Raw genomic sequence first — 19478 nt, 5'->3', positions numbered from 1 at the left:
AGGTTTAGGTTTGTATGCTGCTCAGAGAAGCCTGTAAATCATCTAGATGCGAGGCTCTGTACTGCACAGTGGTTGGGAACAGGATCACCAGACAAACAGACTGACATCCAGGACAAGAAAGCTACGTATTCCCCATGGCCATGACAACCACTCTTCACATAACACACTACACTACAGAGAATGCAGTCATATGACTCAATTATGCACACACACTTAAAGCATGCGCGCACGCGCATGCGCACACACACACACACACACACACACACACACACACACACACACACACACACACACACACACACACACACACACACACACAGAGCATGGCCCTTTTATTGGGGGACTATCCCTAAGCCAAGGTGAGGCTTGTGTTTCATTACTGGGTTATCCCTTCCTGAGAAAACACATGAATTTCACATGTGATCACGTGTTTTTATGTTGAAGTTGATGCGATAACATGTGACATGTGAGCAGACGTGAAAACATGATCTCATGTGAATTTAATGTGACAACATGGGGATGCAACTGGCTGCCGCTAGCATTACATGCCAGTAACCTACTGTACCTTCACGGCCTCTTCTGTTGACAATATGCAACATAACTTGCTAATTGGCAGCCTACTGTAGCAGCGGCAGCTTATGACAAAATTGCAAGTGTGGCTTACTGGAGGCGTGGCTTTCAGCTATCTCTTTTTTGGTCTGCCATGAGAGGGAATGTCATCCCAGTTATTGTGTTCACAAACACTAAGCTTGAACACTGAAAGGTTTCCAGCATTTATTTAAATGTTATATAACTAACTTGCAGCTAGTTGACAGTAAGTTATTAAAAATGAAACATTAGCTTTCTATCGACTGGAAAATGCACAGTAACCTCTTAACAGTGCAGTTCTTGATTGTCGCAAGTTTTTACAACGATTGCAGAACTGGCAGTGTCAAAAGAGGTGCTCAACCGCTATCAACGATAAACCACTTAAACTTGTATAACATTTCAACTGACAGTTGGCACAAATACAACATATTTTACACAGTGCCCTCAAATATGCTAATGTGCCCGGGCCAGCACATTTCTACCACCCACATTTCAGTGCTGTAATGATTATACCTTATATTGAATATATTGTGTAGAAAATGGACCATGTGAATTCTTAAAAGGAACCACCTTTTGCCTTGATGACAGCTTTGCACACTCTTGGCATTCTCTCAACCAGGAAGTCACCTGGAATGCATTTCAATTAACAGGTGTGCCTTCTTAAAAGTTAATTTGTGGAATTTCTTTCCTTCTTAATGCGTTTGAGCCAATCAGTTGTGTTGTGACAAGGTTGGGGTGGTATACAGAAGATAGCTCTATTTGGTAAAAGTCCATATTATGGCAAGAACAGCTCAAATAAGCAAAGAAGAATGACAGTCCATCATTACTTTAAGACATGAAGGTCAGTCAATGCAAAAAATGTCAAGAACTTTGAAGGTTTCTTCAAATGCAGTCGCGAAAACCATCAAGCGCTATGATGAAATTGGCTCTCATGAGGACCGCCACAGGAAAGGAAGACCCAGAGTTACCTCTGCTGCAGAAGATACGTTCATTAGACTTACCAGCCCAAATAAATTCTTCACAGAGTTCAAGTAACAGACACATGTCATCATCAACTGTTCAGAGGAGACTGCGTGAATCAGGCCTTCATGGTCGAATTACTGCAAAGAAACCACTACTAAAGGACACCAATAATAAGAAAATACTTGTTTTGGGCCAAGAAAACAGACCGGTGGAAATCTGTCCATTGGTCTGATGATTCCAAATTTGAGATCTTTGGTTCCAACTGCCGTGTCTTTGTGAGACGCAGAGTAGGTGAATGGACAGTGGTGGGAAAAGTAATCAAATTGGCATACCGTAATAGAAAATGACTCAAGTAAAAGTGAAAGTCACCCAGTAAAATACTACTTGAGTGAAAGTCTAAAAGTATTTGGTGTTTAAATATACTTAAGTATCAAAAGAAAATGGAATTGCTAAAATGTACTTAAGTATCGAAAGTAAAAGTAAAAACAATTTCAAATTCCTTATATTAAGCAAACCAGACAGCACAATTTTCTTATTTTTTTTATTGACGGATAGCCAGCGGCACACTACAACACTCAGACATAATTGACAAACAAAACATTTGTGTTTAGTGATTCCACCAGTTCAGAGCCAGTAGGGATGTTCTCTTGATAAGTGTGTGAATTGGACCATTTTCCTGTCCAAATGTAATGAGTACTTTTGGGTGTCAGGGAAAATATATAGAGTAAAAATTACATTATTTTCTTGAGGAAGGTAGTGAAGTAAAAGTTTCCAAAAAATGTAAATAGTAAAGTAAAGTACAGATACTACTTAAGTAGTTCACATACTTTAAAGTATTTTTACTTAACTACTTTACACCACTGTGAACGGATGATCTCCGCATGTGTGGTTCCAACCGTGAAGCATGGAGGAGGAGGTGTGATGGTGTGGGGTGCTTTAATGGTGACACTATTGGTGATTTATTTAGAATTCAAGGCACATTTAACCAGCATGGCTACCACAGCATTCTGCAGCGATATGCCATCCCATCTGGTTTGCGCTTAGTGGGACTATCATTTGTTTTTCAACAGGACAATGACCCAACACACCTCCAGGCTGTGTAAGGGCTATTTGACCAAGAAGGAGAGTGATGGAGTACTGCATCAGATGACCTGGCCTCCACAATCACCCGAACTCAACCCAGTTGAGATGGTTTGGGATGAGTTGGACCGCAAAGTGAAGGAAAAGCAGTCAACAAGTGCTCAGCATATGTGACAACTTCTTCAAGACTGTTTGTAAAGCATTCCATGTGAAGCTGGTTGAGAGAATGCCAAGAATGTGCAAAGCTGTCATCAAGGCAAAGGGTGGCTACTTTGAAGAATATATATTTTGATTTGTTTAACACTTTCTTGGTTACTACATGATTCCATATGTGTTATTTCATGGTTTTGATGTCTTCACTATTATTCTACAATGTAGAAAATAGTCAAAATAAACAAAAACCCTTGAATGATTAGGTGTGTCCAAACATTTGACTGGTACTGTTATTGGTAACTAATAAGTATCTGGTGGCACTGCTGAGACTTTAATGTACTTCAGACCAAAAGGTTGTGAGTTAAAATCCTGAGAACCTTAATGTCAAGTGTCCCTGAGCACTGCTACTTTTTCGTTGGTGTTGTAAGATAATTGGACAACTATTGACTTGATTCTGGGCAACTTTTAGCAGTGCAGAAATGCAGAAATGCAGAAATGTATTCTTGCAATATATCTGTGGCCAATCTCTGACCTGGTGGCGTAGCAGGAAACCACATGATTTCCCTTATAAAATAACAATTTCACATATGAAATCATGTTTTAGGAACACCTCACATGTGAAATCATGATTTTCAACATGAAATCACATGGCTTTTGGAACACTTCAAAAGTGACATTTCACCTGGGATTTAAACTCACAACCTCTGGATTTGAGGTGCACATATAGCATTCCCCTACAGGTTCATTACCTATAATATAGCTATGCTATTTCAGTTCTCTCATCATCTATTCTCTCATCATCAATTTAATTGACTTATTTCAGCAATTTGAATGGTTTCTGTGTAGTTTTATAATGTTGGTGGGATTATTCTGTTACCTTGTTAATCCTGAATCACTATGATATAATAGTTTTTCTTGAATTTATTTTAAAAAAAAGTTAAGATTCACTTTGAAGTTCAAAGTGTAAGAATACAGATGAAATCAGTTATTAATGCAGGCGTGGTGGCGTAGGAGAAAAATATGGCATGCTGTGAACCAAGAGGTTGTATGTTCAAACCCCAAGCGAGGACACAATGAACCATACACATTGCAGTCATGTGTGTCAAATGTGTATGCTAAAAGCACAGTGTGTATCGTAACGCCACATTTTTGTTTTTACATGTGTAGTGTTCCAAAACCACGTTTTTTTTACGTGATTCACATGATTTTACAGGTGAAATCGTGGTTTTCCGGAAGGGAGTTTAATAGGCAGGTTATGGGGGCTGAAATTCCCACACAGTAAATCATGAGGAAAGAAGGCTATTTTGTTCCCAACATGAAATGGCACATTGTTAACCATATCCTGGGGCAGTGGATACAGAGCACATCTACAGGTCAGGAACGTGGCCAGCCTTTACCATAATCTATCATCTTGACTCTCTCTGACAGTCCGTATACAGAACATTAGGCATGAGGATGATGCTGTTACAATACAAAATGTGGCCTCACATCATCATTAGGGATGCCAATACATATTGTCAAGCAGGCTACTATAGCATCGTCATAGCAGCAACTGTAGGGACCCCTTTAGCTCAAGGCATACAACAAATGACCTAGCAGTGAAGATCTGGGACGGTGGAAATTCCTCTTCAGCAGCTGCTGTGATGTGAACATTAATATGTTTGCCATATGTGGACATGAAGGGAAATCAACAGCACCTTGACAGCCTTGGAGAGCAATGCACATACCAAGCTGTATCACCTATTAATCTAGCCTACTAAAAGGGTTAACACAAATACAAAAGGTATGAATATTGTCCTTCGTGTAGCACATGTTCTGTATTGTCTGTCTACGTGTGTGTGTGTTGTCGTTAGATGTGGGTGAGTGTATCAGTCCGAGAGCATCAGTCAGTCTCCTACTCCGGCCTACTTCCCCCGCTGCCTCTAGACTTCTTTGTTCTTATTGGACCCCCCCCTCCCTTGGCTTCATTGAGACGTGATTGGTCGTCATCCCCGTTGAGGAAATGAATGATGCTGTCTTGCCTATTAACTCCTGTTATCAGAATGACTGTGAAAGGGCTGCTTGTGGCTGGCTAGTTTGGCCATTATTTAGAGACGGCCTAAAAAGAATCAGCCACAGAGCATATCGGCAACCCTGTCTTCACTTCTGACTTGATGCTGAAAGATAGAACACCGTTTCATCAACAACTCACATAAATCCAGACGATACGGATATCGAGTCAACAACAACTTCATGAAAGCATTTCACATGCATCTCACGCATGTACTCAATACATCTATAAATCATTGCAAATCGGTAATCCCTGTTTTATTGAAAATGTTTGATTTTTAAACCGGGTTTTCTCAGGCGACCTGGTTGGAAAATCAGGTTGGAGAATCACCGTTTAATTACGTTGAATTACAACGGCTCATCTCAGGACGCTAAAGTGATCATTGCAGAGGTCAGGGGTCATGGTGAGCTGGTAACAAGCATCACGCTACATTACCCTTATCACTGGAAGTAATCACTTCGTACACTGGGGATGATTAGCCAGAGCACCAGCGATTGATTCCACCAGCAGTAGCATGGTGGCCTATATCTAAATCTTTCCTTTGTTCCAATGGCTGAAGGAAAACCCATAATGGCCCTAATAAAGGCATGCATCATGGTGAAACGCCATTGTTTAAATAATAAAGATCTTAAATCTACTTCCATTGTCCTTCAAGTGGCTGGATATCTTGCTCCCTTTTGTTTAAAGGCTGTCTATGGAAATCAACTAAACCTACTCTTGCAGCAAAATACCATGTACAGTGGGGCAAAACAGTATTTAGTCAGCCACCAATTGTGCAAGTTCTCCCACTTAAAAAGATGAGAGAGGCCTGTAATTTTCATCATAGGTACACTTCAACTATGACAGACAAAATGAGAAAAAAAATCCATAAAATCACATTTTACGATTTTTTATGAATATATTTGCAAATTATGGTGGAAAATAAGTATTTGGTCACCTACAAACAAGCAAGATTTCTGGCTCTCACAGACCTGTAACTTCTTCTTTAAGAGGCTCCTCTGGCCTCTGTCCTCCACTCGTTACCTGTATTAATGGCACCTGTTTGAACTTGTTATCAGTATAAAAGACACCTGTCCACAACCTCAAACAGTCACACTCCAAACTCCACTATGGCCAAGACCAAAGAGCTGTCAAAGGACACCAGAAACAAAATTGTAGACCTGCACCAGGCTGGGAAGACTGAATCTGCAATAGGTAAGCAGCTTGGTTTGAAGAAATCAACTATAGGAGCAATTATTAGGAAATGGAAGACATACAAGACCACTGATAATCTCCCTCGATCTGGGGCTCCACGCAAGATCTCACCCCGTGGGGTCAAAATGATCACAAGAACGGTGAGCAAAAATCCCAGAACCACACGGGGGGACCTAGTGAATGACCTGCAGAGAGCTGGGACCAAAGTAACAAAGTCTACCATCAGTAACACACTACGCCGCCAGGGACTCAAATCTTGCAGTGCCAGACGTGTGTCCCCCATTTGGATGATCCAGAAGAAGATTGGGAGAATGTCATATGGTCAGATGAAACCAAAATATAACTTTTTGGTAAAAACTCAACTCGTTGTGTTTGGAGGACAAAGAATGCTGAGTCGCATCCAAAGAACACCATACCTACTGTGAAGCATGGGGGTGGAAACATCATGCTTTGGGGCTGTTTTTCTGCAAAGGGACCAGGACGACTGATCCGTGTAAAGGAAAGAAGGAATGGGGCCATGTGTCGTGAGATTTTGAGTGAAAACCTCCTTCCATCAGCAAGGGCATTGAAGATGAAACGTGGCTGGGTCTTTCAGCAGCCACCCTAGTCATAGACTGTTCTCTCTGCTACCGCCTGGCAAGCGGTGCTGGAGTGACAAGTCTAGGTTTAAAGGGCTTCTTAACAGCTTCTACCCCCACACCATAAGACTCCTGAACAGCTAATCAAATGGCTACCCGGTCTATTTGCATTTACGCTGCTGCTGCTACTCTCTGTTTATTATCCATGCATAGTCACTTTACCTCTACCTACATGTACATATTACCTCAACTAACCTGTGCCCCCGCACATTGACTCTGTACAGGTACCACCTATATATAGCCTCGCTACTGTTATTTTATTGTTGCTCCTGTCACGCTGGTATAAAGGATTTTGGAGACAGGCGTAGGAATACACAATAGGGGTTTTTAATACACCCAAAACAAACACGTACACAAAAACACTGGGCTGTACCCAAACAAAAGAGTGAGGGTAAACCTCGTTGAACGCCACGGGACGATACCTGTAATACACAATATATATAGCACGCAGCATAACAGCTGCACCAACACATAGGTACTAACACCACCAACGGACATGGGAACAATAATCGACAGCCCAATGGAAACCAAAGGGCACACTTATACAAATACAATCAGTGGGAATAGGGGCCAGGTGTGCGCAATGAAAGTTCCAGAGAGATCCGTGACAGTACCCTAGCAGCGCAACGACACCGGCCTCGAGGGCGGTCACAGGAACGCGGTGGGGGTCAATCAGGACCCGATGCAGCTGCCGAAGTTGCATCGGTGGCGGCCGGGCCAGTTGCCACTGCCGTAGATGCGGCGGTGTCGGACGGACCAGTAGCAGTGGCGTCGGACGGACCAGTTGTGGTGGCATTGAACGGGTCAGTTGTAGCTGCTGAAGTTGCGGCGGCGCCGGATGGACCAGTCGCAACTTTATTTGATTTGATTGACTGACCTTTCAGAAGTTTATTTTTTAAACTAAAGGGTATTCCAACCTCATAGTGTGTAAAATAGTTTATTAGTTACACCCATCTAGTAACTGGGTCCGACCCCCTATGCCTCCAGAACAGCCTGTATTCTTCGGGGAGTGGAAACATTGCTCAATTGATATCAAAGGACCTAACGTGTGCCAGGACAACATTTTCCACACCATTAAACCACCGCTACCAGCCTGACTCTGCCAGCAGCATGACACAACAGGAACCGGGATTTGTCAGACCAGCCTGTGTTTTTCCACTCCTCAATTGCCAGTGTTGGTGATTGCGAGCCGCTTCTTGTTTTTAGCTGATAGGAGTGGAAACCGGTGTGGTCGTCTGCCGCAAAAGCCCACCTGTGACAGGGACAGACAAGTTGGAGGCCATTCTGCACTCCACTGTTTTACTGCACCATTATTTTCCTGTTTGTGGCCTGCCTGTTAGCTTGCACGAGTCTTGCCATTCTCCTTCGACCTCTTATCAACAAGCTGTTTTCTCCCACTGGACTGCCGCTGGCTGGATGCATAGGACTGCCGCTGGCTGGATGATATTTGTTTGTCGCACCATTCTCAGTAAACCCTAGACACTGTCATGCGTGAAAATCCTAACGAAAATCTAACGTTCAATTGAACAGTAACTGAATGCCTCGATGCCTGTCTGCCTGCTTTCTCTAGCAAGCCATGCCCACATGACTCACTGTCTGTAGGAGTGAACCATTTTCGTGAACGGGGAGTTGTACCTAATAAACTGGGCAAATCACGTTTTTGACTGCACTGCTACTTTAAATGTTCTATTTCTAAAAGTTACACAAGCTTGTTTTTCCATTCGCAAGCTCATCTCGATGTCATCCTGCTGTTCTCTTCATTGGCACAGAAAGACACACGTTAGATCTGGTCCAATGAGATATGACATATACATGTATGCCAGTTGCAAGGCCTAGCAGTGCTGTCCCTTGGCCTTTTTTAATGTAACAGAAGTTCATATTTATCTTCCTAGAATCACCAGTGGCACAACATTGACTGGAACTGGTTCAAATGGCATACACATGTGTTGACATATATGCCACTCGCGGAGTGATGTCACTCACAAGCTCATCTCAATATTCTTTGCCCTGTTCATTGACACAGAACACACAGTATGGGCTGGGTTGAACTCCCATCGGATCTGGTCAAGTGACATATAGCGCCTTGCAAAAGTATTCATCCCCCTCTGCATTTTTTCCTATTTTGTTGCATTACAACCTGTAATTTAAATGGATTTTATTTGGATTTCATGTAATGGACATACACAAAATAGTACATATTGGTGAAGTGAAATGAAAAAAAAAGTACAACGGAAAAGTGGTGTGTGCGTATGTATGTATTCACCCCCTTTGCTATAAAGCCCCTGAATAAGATCTGGTGCAACCAATGTCCTTCAAAAGTCACATAATTAGTTAAATAAAGTCCACCTGTGTGCAATCTAAGTGTCACATGATCTGTCATATGATCTCAGTATATATACACCTGTTCTGAAAGGCCCCAGAGTCTGCAACACCACTAAGCAAGGGGCACCACCAAGCAAGCGCCACCATGAAGACCAAGGAGCTTTCCAAGCAGGTCAGGGACAAAGTTGTGGAGAACTACAGATCAGGATTGGGTTATACAAAAATATCCGAAACTTTGAACATCCCACGGAGCATCATTAAATCCATTATTAAAAAATGGAAAGAATATGGGACCACAACAAATCTGCCAAGAGAGGGCCGCCATCAAAACTCACGGGCCAGGCAAGGAGGGCATTAATCAGAGAGGCAACAAAGAAACCAAAGATAAACCCTGAAGGAGCTGCAAAGCTCCACAGCAGAGATTGGTGTATCTGTCCATAGGACCACTTTAAGCCGTACACTCCACGGATCTGGGCTTTACGGAAGAGAGGCCAGAAAAAAAGCCATTGCTTAAAGACAAAAAATAAGCAAACACGTTTGAGTTCGCCAAAAGGCATGTGGGAGACTCCCCAAACATATGGAAGAAGGTACTCTGGTCAGATGAGACAAAAATGTAGCTTTTTTTAAGGCCTCCCGGGTGGCGCAGTGGTTAAGGGTGCTGTACTGCAGCGCCTGCCGTGCCACCAGAGACTCTGGGTTCTTGTACAGGCTCTGTCGTAACCGGCCGCGACCGGGAGGTCTGTGGGGCGACACACAATTGGCATAGCGTCATCCGGGCTAGGGAGGGTTTGGCCGGTAGGCACACCAGCGACTCCTGTGGCGGGCCAGGCACAGTGCATGCTAACCAAGGTTGCCAGGTGCATGGTGTTTCCTCCAACACATTGGTGCGGCTGGCTTTCGGGTTGGATGCGTGCTGTGTTAAGAAGCAGTGCGGCTTGGTTGGGTTGTGTATCGGAGGACGCACTTTCAACCTTCGTCTCTCCTGAGCCCATACGGGAGATGTAGCGATGAGACAAGATAGCTACTAACAATTGGATACCATAAAAAGGGGGAGAAAATTAAAACAAAAAAAATGTTGCTTTTTAGCCATCAAGGAAAATGCTATGTCTGGCGCAAACACAACACCTCGCATCACCCCGAGAACACCATCCCCACATGGTGGTGGGGATGCTGTGGGATGCTGTGGGGATGTTTCTTCAGCAGGGACTGGGAAACTGGTCAGAATTGAAGGAATGATGGATGGTGCTAAATACAGGGAAATTCTTGAGGGAAACCTGTTTCAGTCTTCCAGAGATTTGAGAGGTTCACTTTCCAGCAAGACAATGACCCTAAGCATACACTGACTAAAGCAACACTCGAGTGGTTTGAGGGGAAACATTTAAATGTCTTGGAATGGCCTTGTCAAAGCCCAGACCTCAATCCAATTGAGAATCTGTGGTATGACTTAAATATTGCTGTACACCAGCGGAACCCATCCAACTTGAAGGAGCTGGAGCAGTTTTGCCTTGAAGAAATCCCAGTGGATAGATGTGCCACGCTTATAGAGACAGACCCCAAGAGACTTGCAGCTGTAATTGCTGCAAAAGGTGGCTCTACAAAGTATTGACTAGTGACTGGGTGAATAGGTATGCACGCTCAAGCTTTCTGTTTTTTTTGTCTTGTTTCTTGTTTGTTTCACAATAAAAAATATTTTGCATCTTCAAAGTGGTAGGCATGTTATGTAAATCAAACGATTTACAAACCCCCCAAAAATCTATTTTAATTCCAGGTTGTAAGGCATCAACATCAAAAAAAATGTAAAGGGGGGTGAATACTTTTGCAAGCCACTGTATGATATATACTACAAGTATGCCCTGGAGTAAGACCTTTCAGCGCTGGTCCCTTTTCACACATATTGGGCTGTGGTATTCTGGCCTCACAGAGACGTTAAACCTGGTCCTTATTGTTGATCTAGTGACCGGAGACCATCACTGGATCCAGGGACTGACCTCTGTGGAACTAGAATCTTATGTTGAGACATCTATCTATCCCTGAGTTATGTGAAAAGATCTAATGTCATTGGTCAAAAGACCAATTTGAGGGGAAAAAAAATCAGAATTGGGGTGCCTGTCTAAACGCAGCCATGGTGTGGCAGGTGAGGGTGGAAGAGGAGGTGGAGGGATATACGATATACTGTATATGAGTCCTGGGTATGAGGGGGCCCTACCAGGAATCATGCCAGGCACACCACCCTGGCACACCGCCTAACAGTTCAACAGCAGCAATACCAAAGGTCACAGTGGAATGTGTACAACCGTAACGTTAGCTGAAAGGAGAGTGTAATCCCAAACCAAACGTGCCCGTCGTATATCACCTATCTGAGGCTCGGAGCGTAATCGAGGAGGGATCTTGTACATGGGGACAGAAGCTGGCTAGGCGTGACTGATAATCTTCCTGATGATCTGGTCCTGTATTCAAAAAGAGTCTTATCATTCGGAGTGCTGATCACGCATCAGTTTACCCTTTTAGATTAATGAATGCGATTATAAGGAGAAGGAGCACCTGATTATAGACCAGCACTTCTAGACACTATTTAAGCAAGCCCTGAACTAGTGCTACGGCAGAGCAGAGAGAGGAGAGCTGTAGCATAAATGTAAGGATGTCGAAGGTAGGGAGGTTTTCATTAATGCCGCCCAGTGTGCTGATGAGATCTGAGGGTAGCTGTTCTCTCATTGATCTGTCTGTATTTCACCATGCTCTCAGTCCCCAGTGCCCTGTAGCAGGAGATTGAGAGTGACATCAGTGCAAACTACCGGGGTCCTGAATGCTCTCTAATGGAAATACTGTTTAGTGAGTAGCAGAGGAGCACATCAAGGTTAAAAGCCTGGTGTCTCAGAGGGAGAACAAAGATTCAGGAAGTAGGAACTGGGGATTAAGAGGTGAAGGTTTGTGTCCACTTCCATGACATGGTGATGGCACGTGAAGTGACTGCGAAGAGACATGCCACTTCCGTTTCTCCCGATTCTCATCCATCCTTATACTCTGCATTTACCTTAGTGGTTCACACACATACAGTGCCTTGCGAAAGTATTCGGCCCCCTTGAACTTTGCGACCTTTTGCCACATTTCAGGCTTCAAACATAAAGATATAAAACTGTATTTTTTTGTGAAGAATCAACAACAAGTGGGACACAATCATGAAGTGGAACGACATTTATTGGATATTTCAAACTTTTTTAACAAATCAAAAACTGAAAAAATTGGCGTGCAAAATTATTCAGCCCCTTTACTTTCAGTGCAGCAAACCCTCTCCAGAAGTTCAGTGAGGATCTCTGAATGATCCAATGTTGACCTAAATGACTAATGATGATAAATACAATCCACCTGTGTGTAATCAAGTCTCCGTATAAATGCAACTGCACTGTGATAGTCTCAGAGGTCCGTTAAAAGCGCAGAGAGCATCATGAAGAACAAGGAACACACCAGGCAGGTCCGAGATACTGTTGTGAAGAAGTTTAAAGCCGGATTTGGATACAAAAAGATTTCCCAAGCTTTAAACATCCCAAGGAGCACTGTGCAAGCGATAATATTGAAATGGAAGGAGTATCAAACCACTGCAAATCTACCAAGACCTGGCCGTCCCTCTAAACTTTTCAGCTCATACAAGGAGAAGACTGATCAGAGATGCAGCCAAGAGGCCCATGATCACTCTGGATGAACTGCAGAGATCTACAGCTGAGGTGGGAGACTCTGTCCATAGGACAACAATCAGTCGTATATTGCACAAATCTGGCCTTTATGGAAGAGTGGCAAGAAGAAAGCCATTTCTTAAAGATATCCATAAAAAGTGTTGTTTAAAGTTTGCCACAAGCCACCTGGGAGACACACCAAACATGTGGAAGAAGGTGCTCTGGTCAGATGAAACCAAAATGGAACTTTTTGGCAACAATGCAAAACGTTATGTTTGGCGTAAAAGCAACACAGCTGAACACACCATCCCCACTGTCAAACATGGTGGTGGCAGCATCATGGTTTGGGCCTGCTTTTCTTCAGCAGGGACAGGGAAGATGGTTAAAATTGATGGGAAGATGGATGGAGCCAAATACAGGACCATTCTGGAAGAAAACCTGATGGAGTCTGCAAAAGACCTGAGACTGGGACGGAGATTTGTCTTCCAACAAGACAATGATCCAAAACATAAAGCAAAATCTACAATGGAATGGTTCAAAAATAAACATATCCAGGTGTTAGAATGGCCAAGTCAAAGTCCAGACCTGAATCCAATCGAGAATCTGTGGAAAGAACTGAAAACTGCTGTTGACAAATGCTCTCCATCCAACCTCACTGAGCTCGAGCTGTTTTGCAAGGAGGAATGGGAAAACATTTCAGTCTCTCGATGTGCAAAACTGATAGAGACATACCCCAAGCGACTTACAGCTGTAATCGCAGCAAAAGGTGGCGCTACAAAGTATTAACTTAAAGGGGCTGAATAATTTTGCACGCCCAATTTTTCAGTTTTTGATTTGTTAAAAAAGTTTGAAATATCCAATAAATGTTGTTCCACTTCATGATTGTGTCCCACTTGTTGTTGATTCTTCACAAAAAAATACAGTTTTATATCTTTATGTTTGAAGCCTGAAATGTGGCAAAAGGTCGCAAAGTTCAAGGGGGCCGAATACTTTCGCAAGGCACTGTATCTGTTGTGAAAGTAAGCTGTCAATCAGGATTTGCAGGGAGTCGCTTATATTTCACCCATTTCACATTTGTCGACGTTCAGATTATGTGCTGCTCCTGAAATGATGTGGAGGTGTACGTTTTGAAATTTCGAAAATACTTATCCATCGATTAATGTTGGTGTGAACAAACAAAGAAACCACCATGGAAGGGAAATAACAAAACAATGTAATGCACAAGAGCTCCATATGAAGCCAATAACAGTACAGTGCTGTATGAGCCCCTGTAGCCATACAGTAGCCAGCCCTACAGTATGCATCACGCCATCTAGATTACAATGTAGCCCAGACACAACATGCCCTCCACTCAACCCACCCTCTCAAAAAGCCCATTATATCAAAGTGCAATGCCCGGAGAGGTATATATATTGAATGAGAAAAGCTTTGAGGAGAGTGAGACAGGGCATTCACATCCTTGCTGTACTTACAGTGTAATCTACCCTCTTAGAGCCATGTAGCACATGACCGGTAAAACAACACACAGCTTGGGGTATATAGGAAAGGGTACTGGGGGTACCCAAAGATGGAGCACCAGGCCTTTAAATAGGTCGACCTAACATAAAATGCCAGCTGCGGAAATGCCATCCATATAATTAATCTACCTTTATTGGCAAGATTCCTGCCCCGGACACATCAAACAGCTAGAATGGATGATTTCAACATTCCCTGAAGTATTTTACCGTACTTTAGCTGCACATCTGCCTCACTGATCCGCGTTGACTCTACCACTGAACTGCGTGAGGTTAAGGTACTGTCAGGGTTGGGGAGTAACGGATTACAAAAAAACGATAACTGTAATCCGTTACTTTACCAGCAAATATATTGTAATCAGATTACAGCTACTTCTGAAAAACTAGATGATTACTTTGAGGATTACCATCTCTGTTTTCCCAATGACATTCAAATCAGCATTGAAAAAAGGCGCAAGTTCAAGTTTGTTCCACCTGAGAGAGTCTGACCACAAGTCAAAGACCACTATGATAACACACCAAATGGGTTTGATGGATCGCGGGAATAGGCTTTTGTAGTCTACAGTCCAATCTGTCTTCCAATGGTGCGACTGCTGTTGGCCAAAGATGATCCAACTTGAATAAAGGCTTGGAGGTAACGATGACAGCAGTGGTGTAGTCTACGGCGATACAGATATCACTTATTATTGATATCTACATAGCGCATTGATGTGAATCACACTGCTGCTCTCTCATTTAGCTATTTGCGCCTTACGGATTGTGGTTGTGGTGGATGGCTGCTCACAAATCTAAATGTGTATTTGAACCCAATAATGGTTGAATTCAATAATTTTAAGCTGCCAATCAATCATTGTTGGGTGTATCACAAGCGTCCGTGATTGGGAGTCCCATAGGGCGGCGCGCAATTGGCCCAGCTTTTTCCAGGTTTGGCCGGTGTAGGCCGTCATTGTAAATAAGTATTTGTTCCTAACTGACTTGCCTAGTTAAATAAAGGTTACATTTGACAAATAATAATAATAATAAAAAATGTATATATATTTTGAGACCAGTGAACAGCCAGTGAAAAATGGACTCTTGCAACAGCTGCATAGTGCGGATCCCAGCCTATGGAATAAAAGTGGGTCTAATTCATGCTGATAAAAAAAACATAGGCCTAATAGACACATGCTCAAACCTGCACTCTTTTCATAGATTTAAAGGGGCAATCTGTAGTTGCTACATACATTTTTGGACATATAAATTATATATACAGGTACTGTCAATGTTTGGACACAGCTACTCATTCAAGGGTATTTTTTAGTTTTTTTACATTGCAGAATAATAGTGACGACATCAAAACTATGAAATAACAGATATGGAATCATGTAGCAACCAAACAAGTGGACTGTCGTTTCCCTTTGCTTATTTGAGCTGTTCTTGCCATAATATGGACTTGGTCTTTTACCAAATAGGGTTATCTTCTGTATACCACCCCAACCTTGTCACAACACAACTGATTGGCTCAAACGCATTAAGAAGAAAATAAATTCCACAAATTAACTTTTAAGAAGGCACACCTGTTAATTGAAATGCATTCCAGGTGACTACCTTATGAAGCTGGTTGAGAGAATGCCAAGAGTGTGCAAAGCTGTCATCAAGGCAAGGTGTCTATTTGAAGAATCTCAAATATAAAATATATTTTGATTTGTTTAACATTTTTTTGGTTACTACATTGTGTGTTATTTCATAGTGTTGATGTCTTCACTATTATTCTACAATGTAGAAAAAAGTAAAAAATAAAGAAAAACCCTTGAATGAGTAGTTGTGTCCAAACTTTCGACTGTTAGTGTATGTTTGTTTTTAAATAACATTCTTAAAATGTTCTCTGAACGTTAATAACGTTTTCATGTTGGTTTTATGGAAAGTTTTCTTAATGTTCTGAGAACATAACTTTAAATAGAATCATGAGGAAACCTGAAGAAAATGTAATGCTGAAGTACTGAAATTCACACAGAGGAATGTGGTTTCTTAAAGTTCTCTGAACGTTCTAAGAACATGATTATTAATAGAACCATGAGAAAACTTGCAGAAAACGTTATGCTGAAGTACTGAAATTCCCACAGAAGAATGTTGTTTCTTAACGTCGTTGGAACAATTTGAGAACATGACTTTAAAAAGAACCAAGAGGAAACCTTTAGGGAACTGAAGTACTGAAATTCCCACAGAATAACGTTGTTTCTTACATTTCTCGGGACTATTTGAGAACATTCCCAATGTCAAACAAGTTGGATAACGTTCCTACAACATTACTAAAATTGAAATTACAGTTCCTCATATGTGCTGAGAATGTTCCAAAGCCAAGCAACAATACTGCAACATTCCCAGAAAGTTGTGGGAATGTTGTATGCAAAATAACCATGGGACAATGATGAGACAAGGATAACCCTACCGGCCAAACCCTCCCTAACGCTAGGCCAATCGTGCGTCGCCCCATGGACCTCCCGGTCGCGGCCAGCTGCGACAGAGCCTGGGCGCGAACCCAGAGTCTCTGGTGGCACAGCTAGCGCTGCGATGCAGTGCCCGAGACCACTGCGCCACCCGGGAGGCCCATTTGACTATGTTAAATGAATTGGTGACAGACAGACTGATCCGTAATGTTATGTGGTAAACATACAACGTACATTACCTCGAGTGCCCATTACCATGAATGGTCTGGGAACACGACTTCATTGCCATTATCACAGAGACAAGTGGTAATTATAGCATGTCACTTCTGTCATAACACCCCAATAAAGACTGACAGCACCATGCCATCCAACCTTAGCATGCCTGCGTCCCAAATAGAACCCTAAGTGCACTATATAGGGAATAGGATGCCATTTGAGACAACCCATGGAGCTATCCTATTGGCCCTGTCTAAAATGTGCCCATGCTGCTCCGCCTAACGACAGACGCCACAATTAACACTCAGTAGCATGGGGGTGTTTATTGGCTGTTGGCATTCTATCTCCCCTCACAGTAGACACCCACCCATGCCCAGCTGACCCTCTTCTCTACATATGGGAGCTCAGAGCTGGTTCAGTCTAGCACCTTCACCAGTACCCTGAAAAACACAGGCTTCCTCCCAAACAGCACCCTATATAGAGCAATACTTTTACATTTTGGCAGACACTCCTATCCAGTGCAACTAGGGTTGAAGTTGCTTTGTTCAAGGGCACATAGACAGATTTTTTACCTAGTCAGCACGAGGTTTCAAACCAGCAACCTTTCCTTTCTAGCAGGACATGAGTAGGTAGCGAAGCTTGTACTGTAAAGATGGGTTGCGTCCCATTTGGGACACTACCATGCAATAAACATGAAGACATGTGGGTTAGCTAGGATCATGCAGAGTGTAATCTACAGGATGTATTTCCTCCAAGTTTTTTTTGTTGGTGTGTGTGTGTGTGTGTGTGTGTGTGTGTGTGAGAGAGAGAGAGAGAGAGAGAGAGAGAGAGAGAGAGAGAGAGAGAGAGAGAGAGAGAGAGAGAGAGAGAGAGAGAGAGAATGATAGCGAGAGAGAGAGAGAATGAGAGAGAGAGAGATATATACAAGGTCAAATGCTATTTCTAGGGGGTTTAGGGTTAAGGTTAGTGTTAGTGTTAGAATTACGTTTAGGGTTAGGTTTTTGGGTTAAGGTTAGGGTAAGAGTATGGGTTAGGGTTAGGGTAAATAGTATTTTGAATGGGACTGAATTGTGTGTCCCCACAAGGTTAGCTGCACAAGACTGTGTGTGTGTGAATGTGTGTGTGTGTGTGTAATCTACAGGATGCATTTCCTCCCTGTCGTATGTGCGCGTGCCTGTGTGCCTGTGTGTGTGTTCTTAAAGCTCACATCAGGAGGCAGCTGTTGGATCTCAGTTGAATAATAAACACTAAGGGCCAGGGAGATTATCCTAATGTCCTACAAATCCACAGTTATATAATCACAAATGCTTTGTTTGTTTTCATTTCTCCCACATTATCACTTCATGGTGCATCAGATGTATTTCCATTAGAAAACCTTGATATCCTAAGCAGCCTTGTCTGTTTGTTTTTTTTGCTGTGTTTTTTCCCCATTAAATTGTCAATTGCTAGATATATCACTTATAATGTGTTAATCTTTTACCATGTCGTTAGCATAAACTTAGGTCAAGTGCAAACAGCACAATGCTTCACAGTTGGCATACCCTTGAAAGAATTCTGAGGTTAGCAGCAATGTCACAAAAGTTGCACATTTTTAAAGTCCTTTGTCTTCGCTGACTCCGAGTTCATGCTGTGTTCGCTCAGACGTAAATGACAACGGAAGGGCACACTACCCGTTGTGCCGTGCTACTTTATGCCAAGCAGCATGGGCTTCAGCAGCCCCAACACCTGCACTCGTGCTTTCTGCTATACAGAACCCTGCTGTACCCAAATAATGACCTGTCATCACTACACAATGAGATGTCAATGTTTTCTGTGTGGAAAAAACTGTGTAGAATAGAAAAAAAACTACAACCTACTGTACAATAAGCAGATTCATTTCTAGTGGCTAAAAATAGCACTGTTTGCGCTGGAGACCAGAACGCAGGTGCTGTGCATCTGGCCAAATTTGAAGCCTGGACCTGTCTCCTAGCAACAGCACCAGTAGAGCGAAAGCCCACCAGTTAGAAGGGACAATGTTATTTACCAGTGTGTTTGGCTGTTTGGGGGGGGGGGGGGGGGGGGGGGGGGGGGAAGGCGACTGACTCTGGTGGGTAGTTGAGCTGGTAGCAACAGAGACAGAGAGCAAGAAAGAGAGAGAGCGAGCTAGTGTAGAGGGAGGAGAGAGAGAGAAAGTGACAGAGAGCGAGAAGGAGATAGAGAACGAGGGAAAGAAAGAGACAAAGAAATAAAGAGGGGGAGAGAGAGAGGAAGAGCACTAGGTGCCAGCCAGTAGAGAAAGAGCGAGAGATAGAGAGAGCAGAGAGGCAGCGCTAGATGCCAGGCAGCCAGTGGTGTTCTTCCTGGTGACGGGCAGTTCATTGGGTCACTGGGCTAAGGCCGGGCGAGGCCAGGTTCCTCACAGGCAGACCACCCCTGGCATAATCCTGGCATCACTGTTCTGTTGCGCAACCACACACTCGGCGATATGAGATTATCCCAGCAGTTGTTTTTCTCAGATGTTGTTTTGATTTTGTTGTGTGCACGTTTAAAAAAAATAATAATAATCAAAGGAAGATAAAGGATTAGGAAAACATATTAGGATATTAAATAGATATTAAATAGACGTCTTTAAAGAAGATTTGGGAAGCCATGTACATACAGTATTAGTCTAAGATATTGAGCACATC

The sequence above is a fragment of the Oncorhynchus clarkii genome, chromosome 15 (assembly GCF_045791955.1).
Source record: "Oncorhynchus clarkii lewisi isolate Uvic-CL-2024 chromosome 15, UVic_Ocla_1.0, whole genome shotgun sequence".
In the NCBI taxonomy this organism is placed as follows: Eukaryota; Metazoa; Chordata; class Actinopteri; order Salmoniformes; family Salmonidae; genus Oncorhynchus; species Oncorhynchus clarkii.
This window is presented reverse-complemented; position numbering follows the sequence as displayed.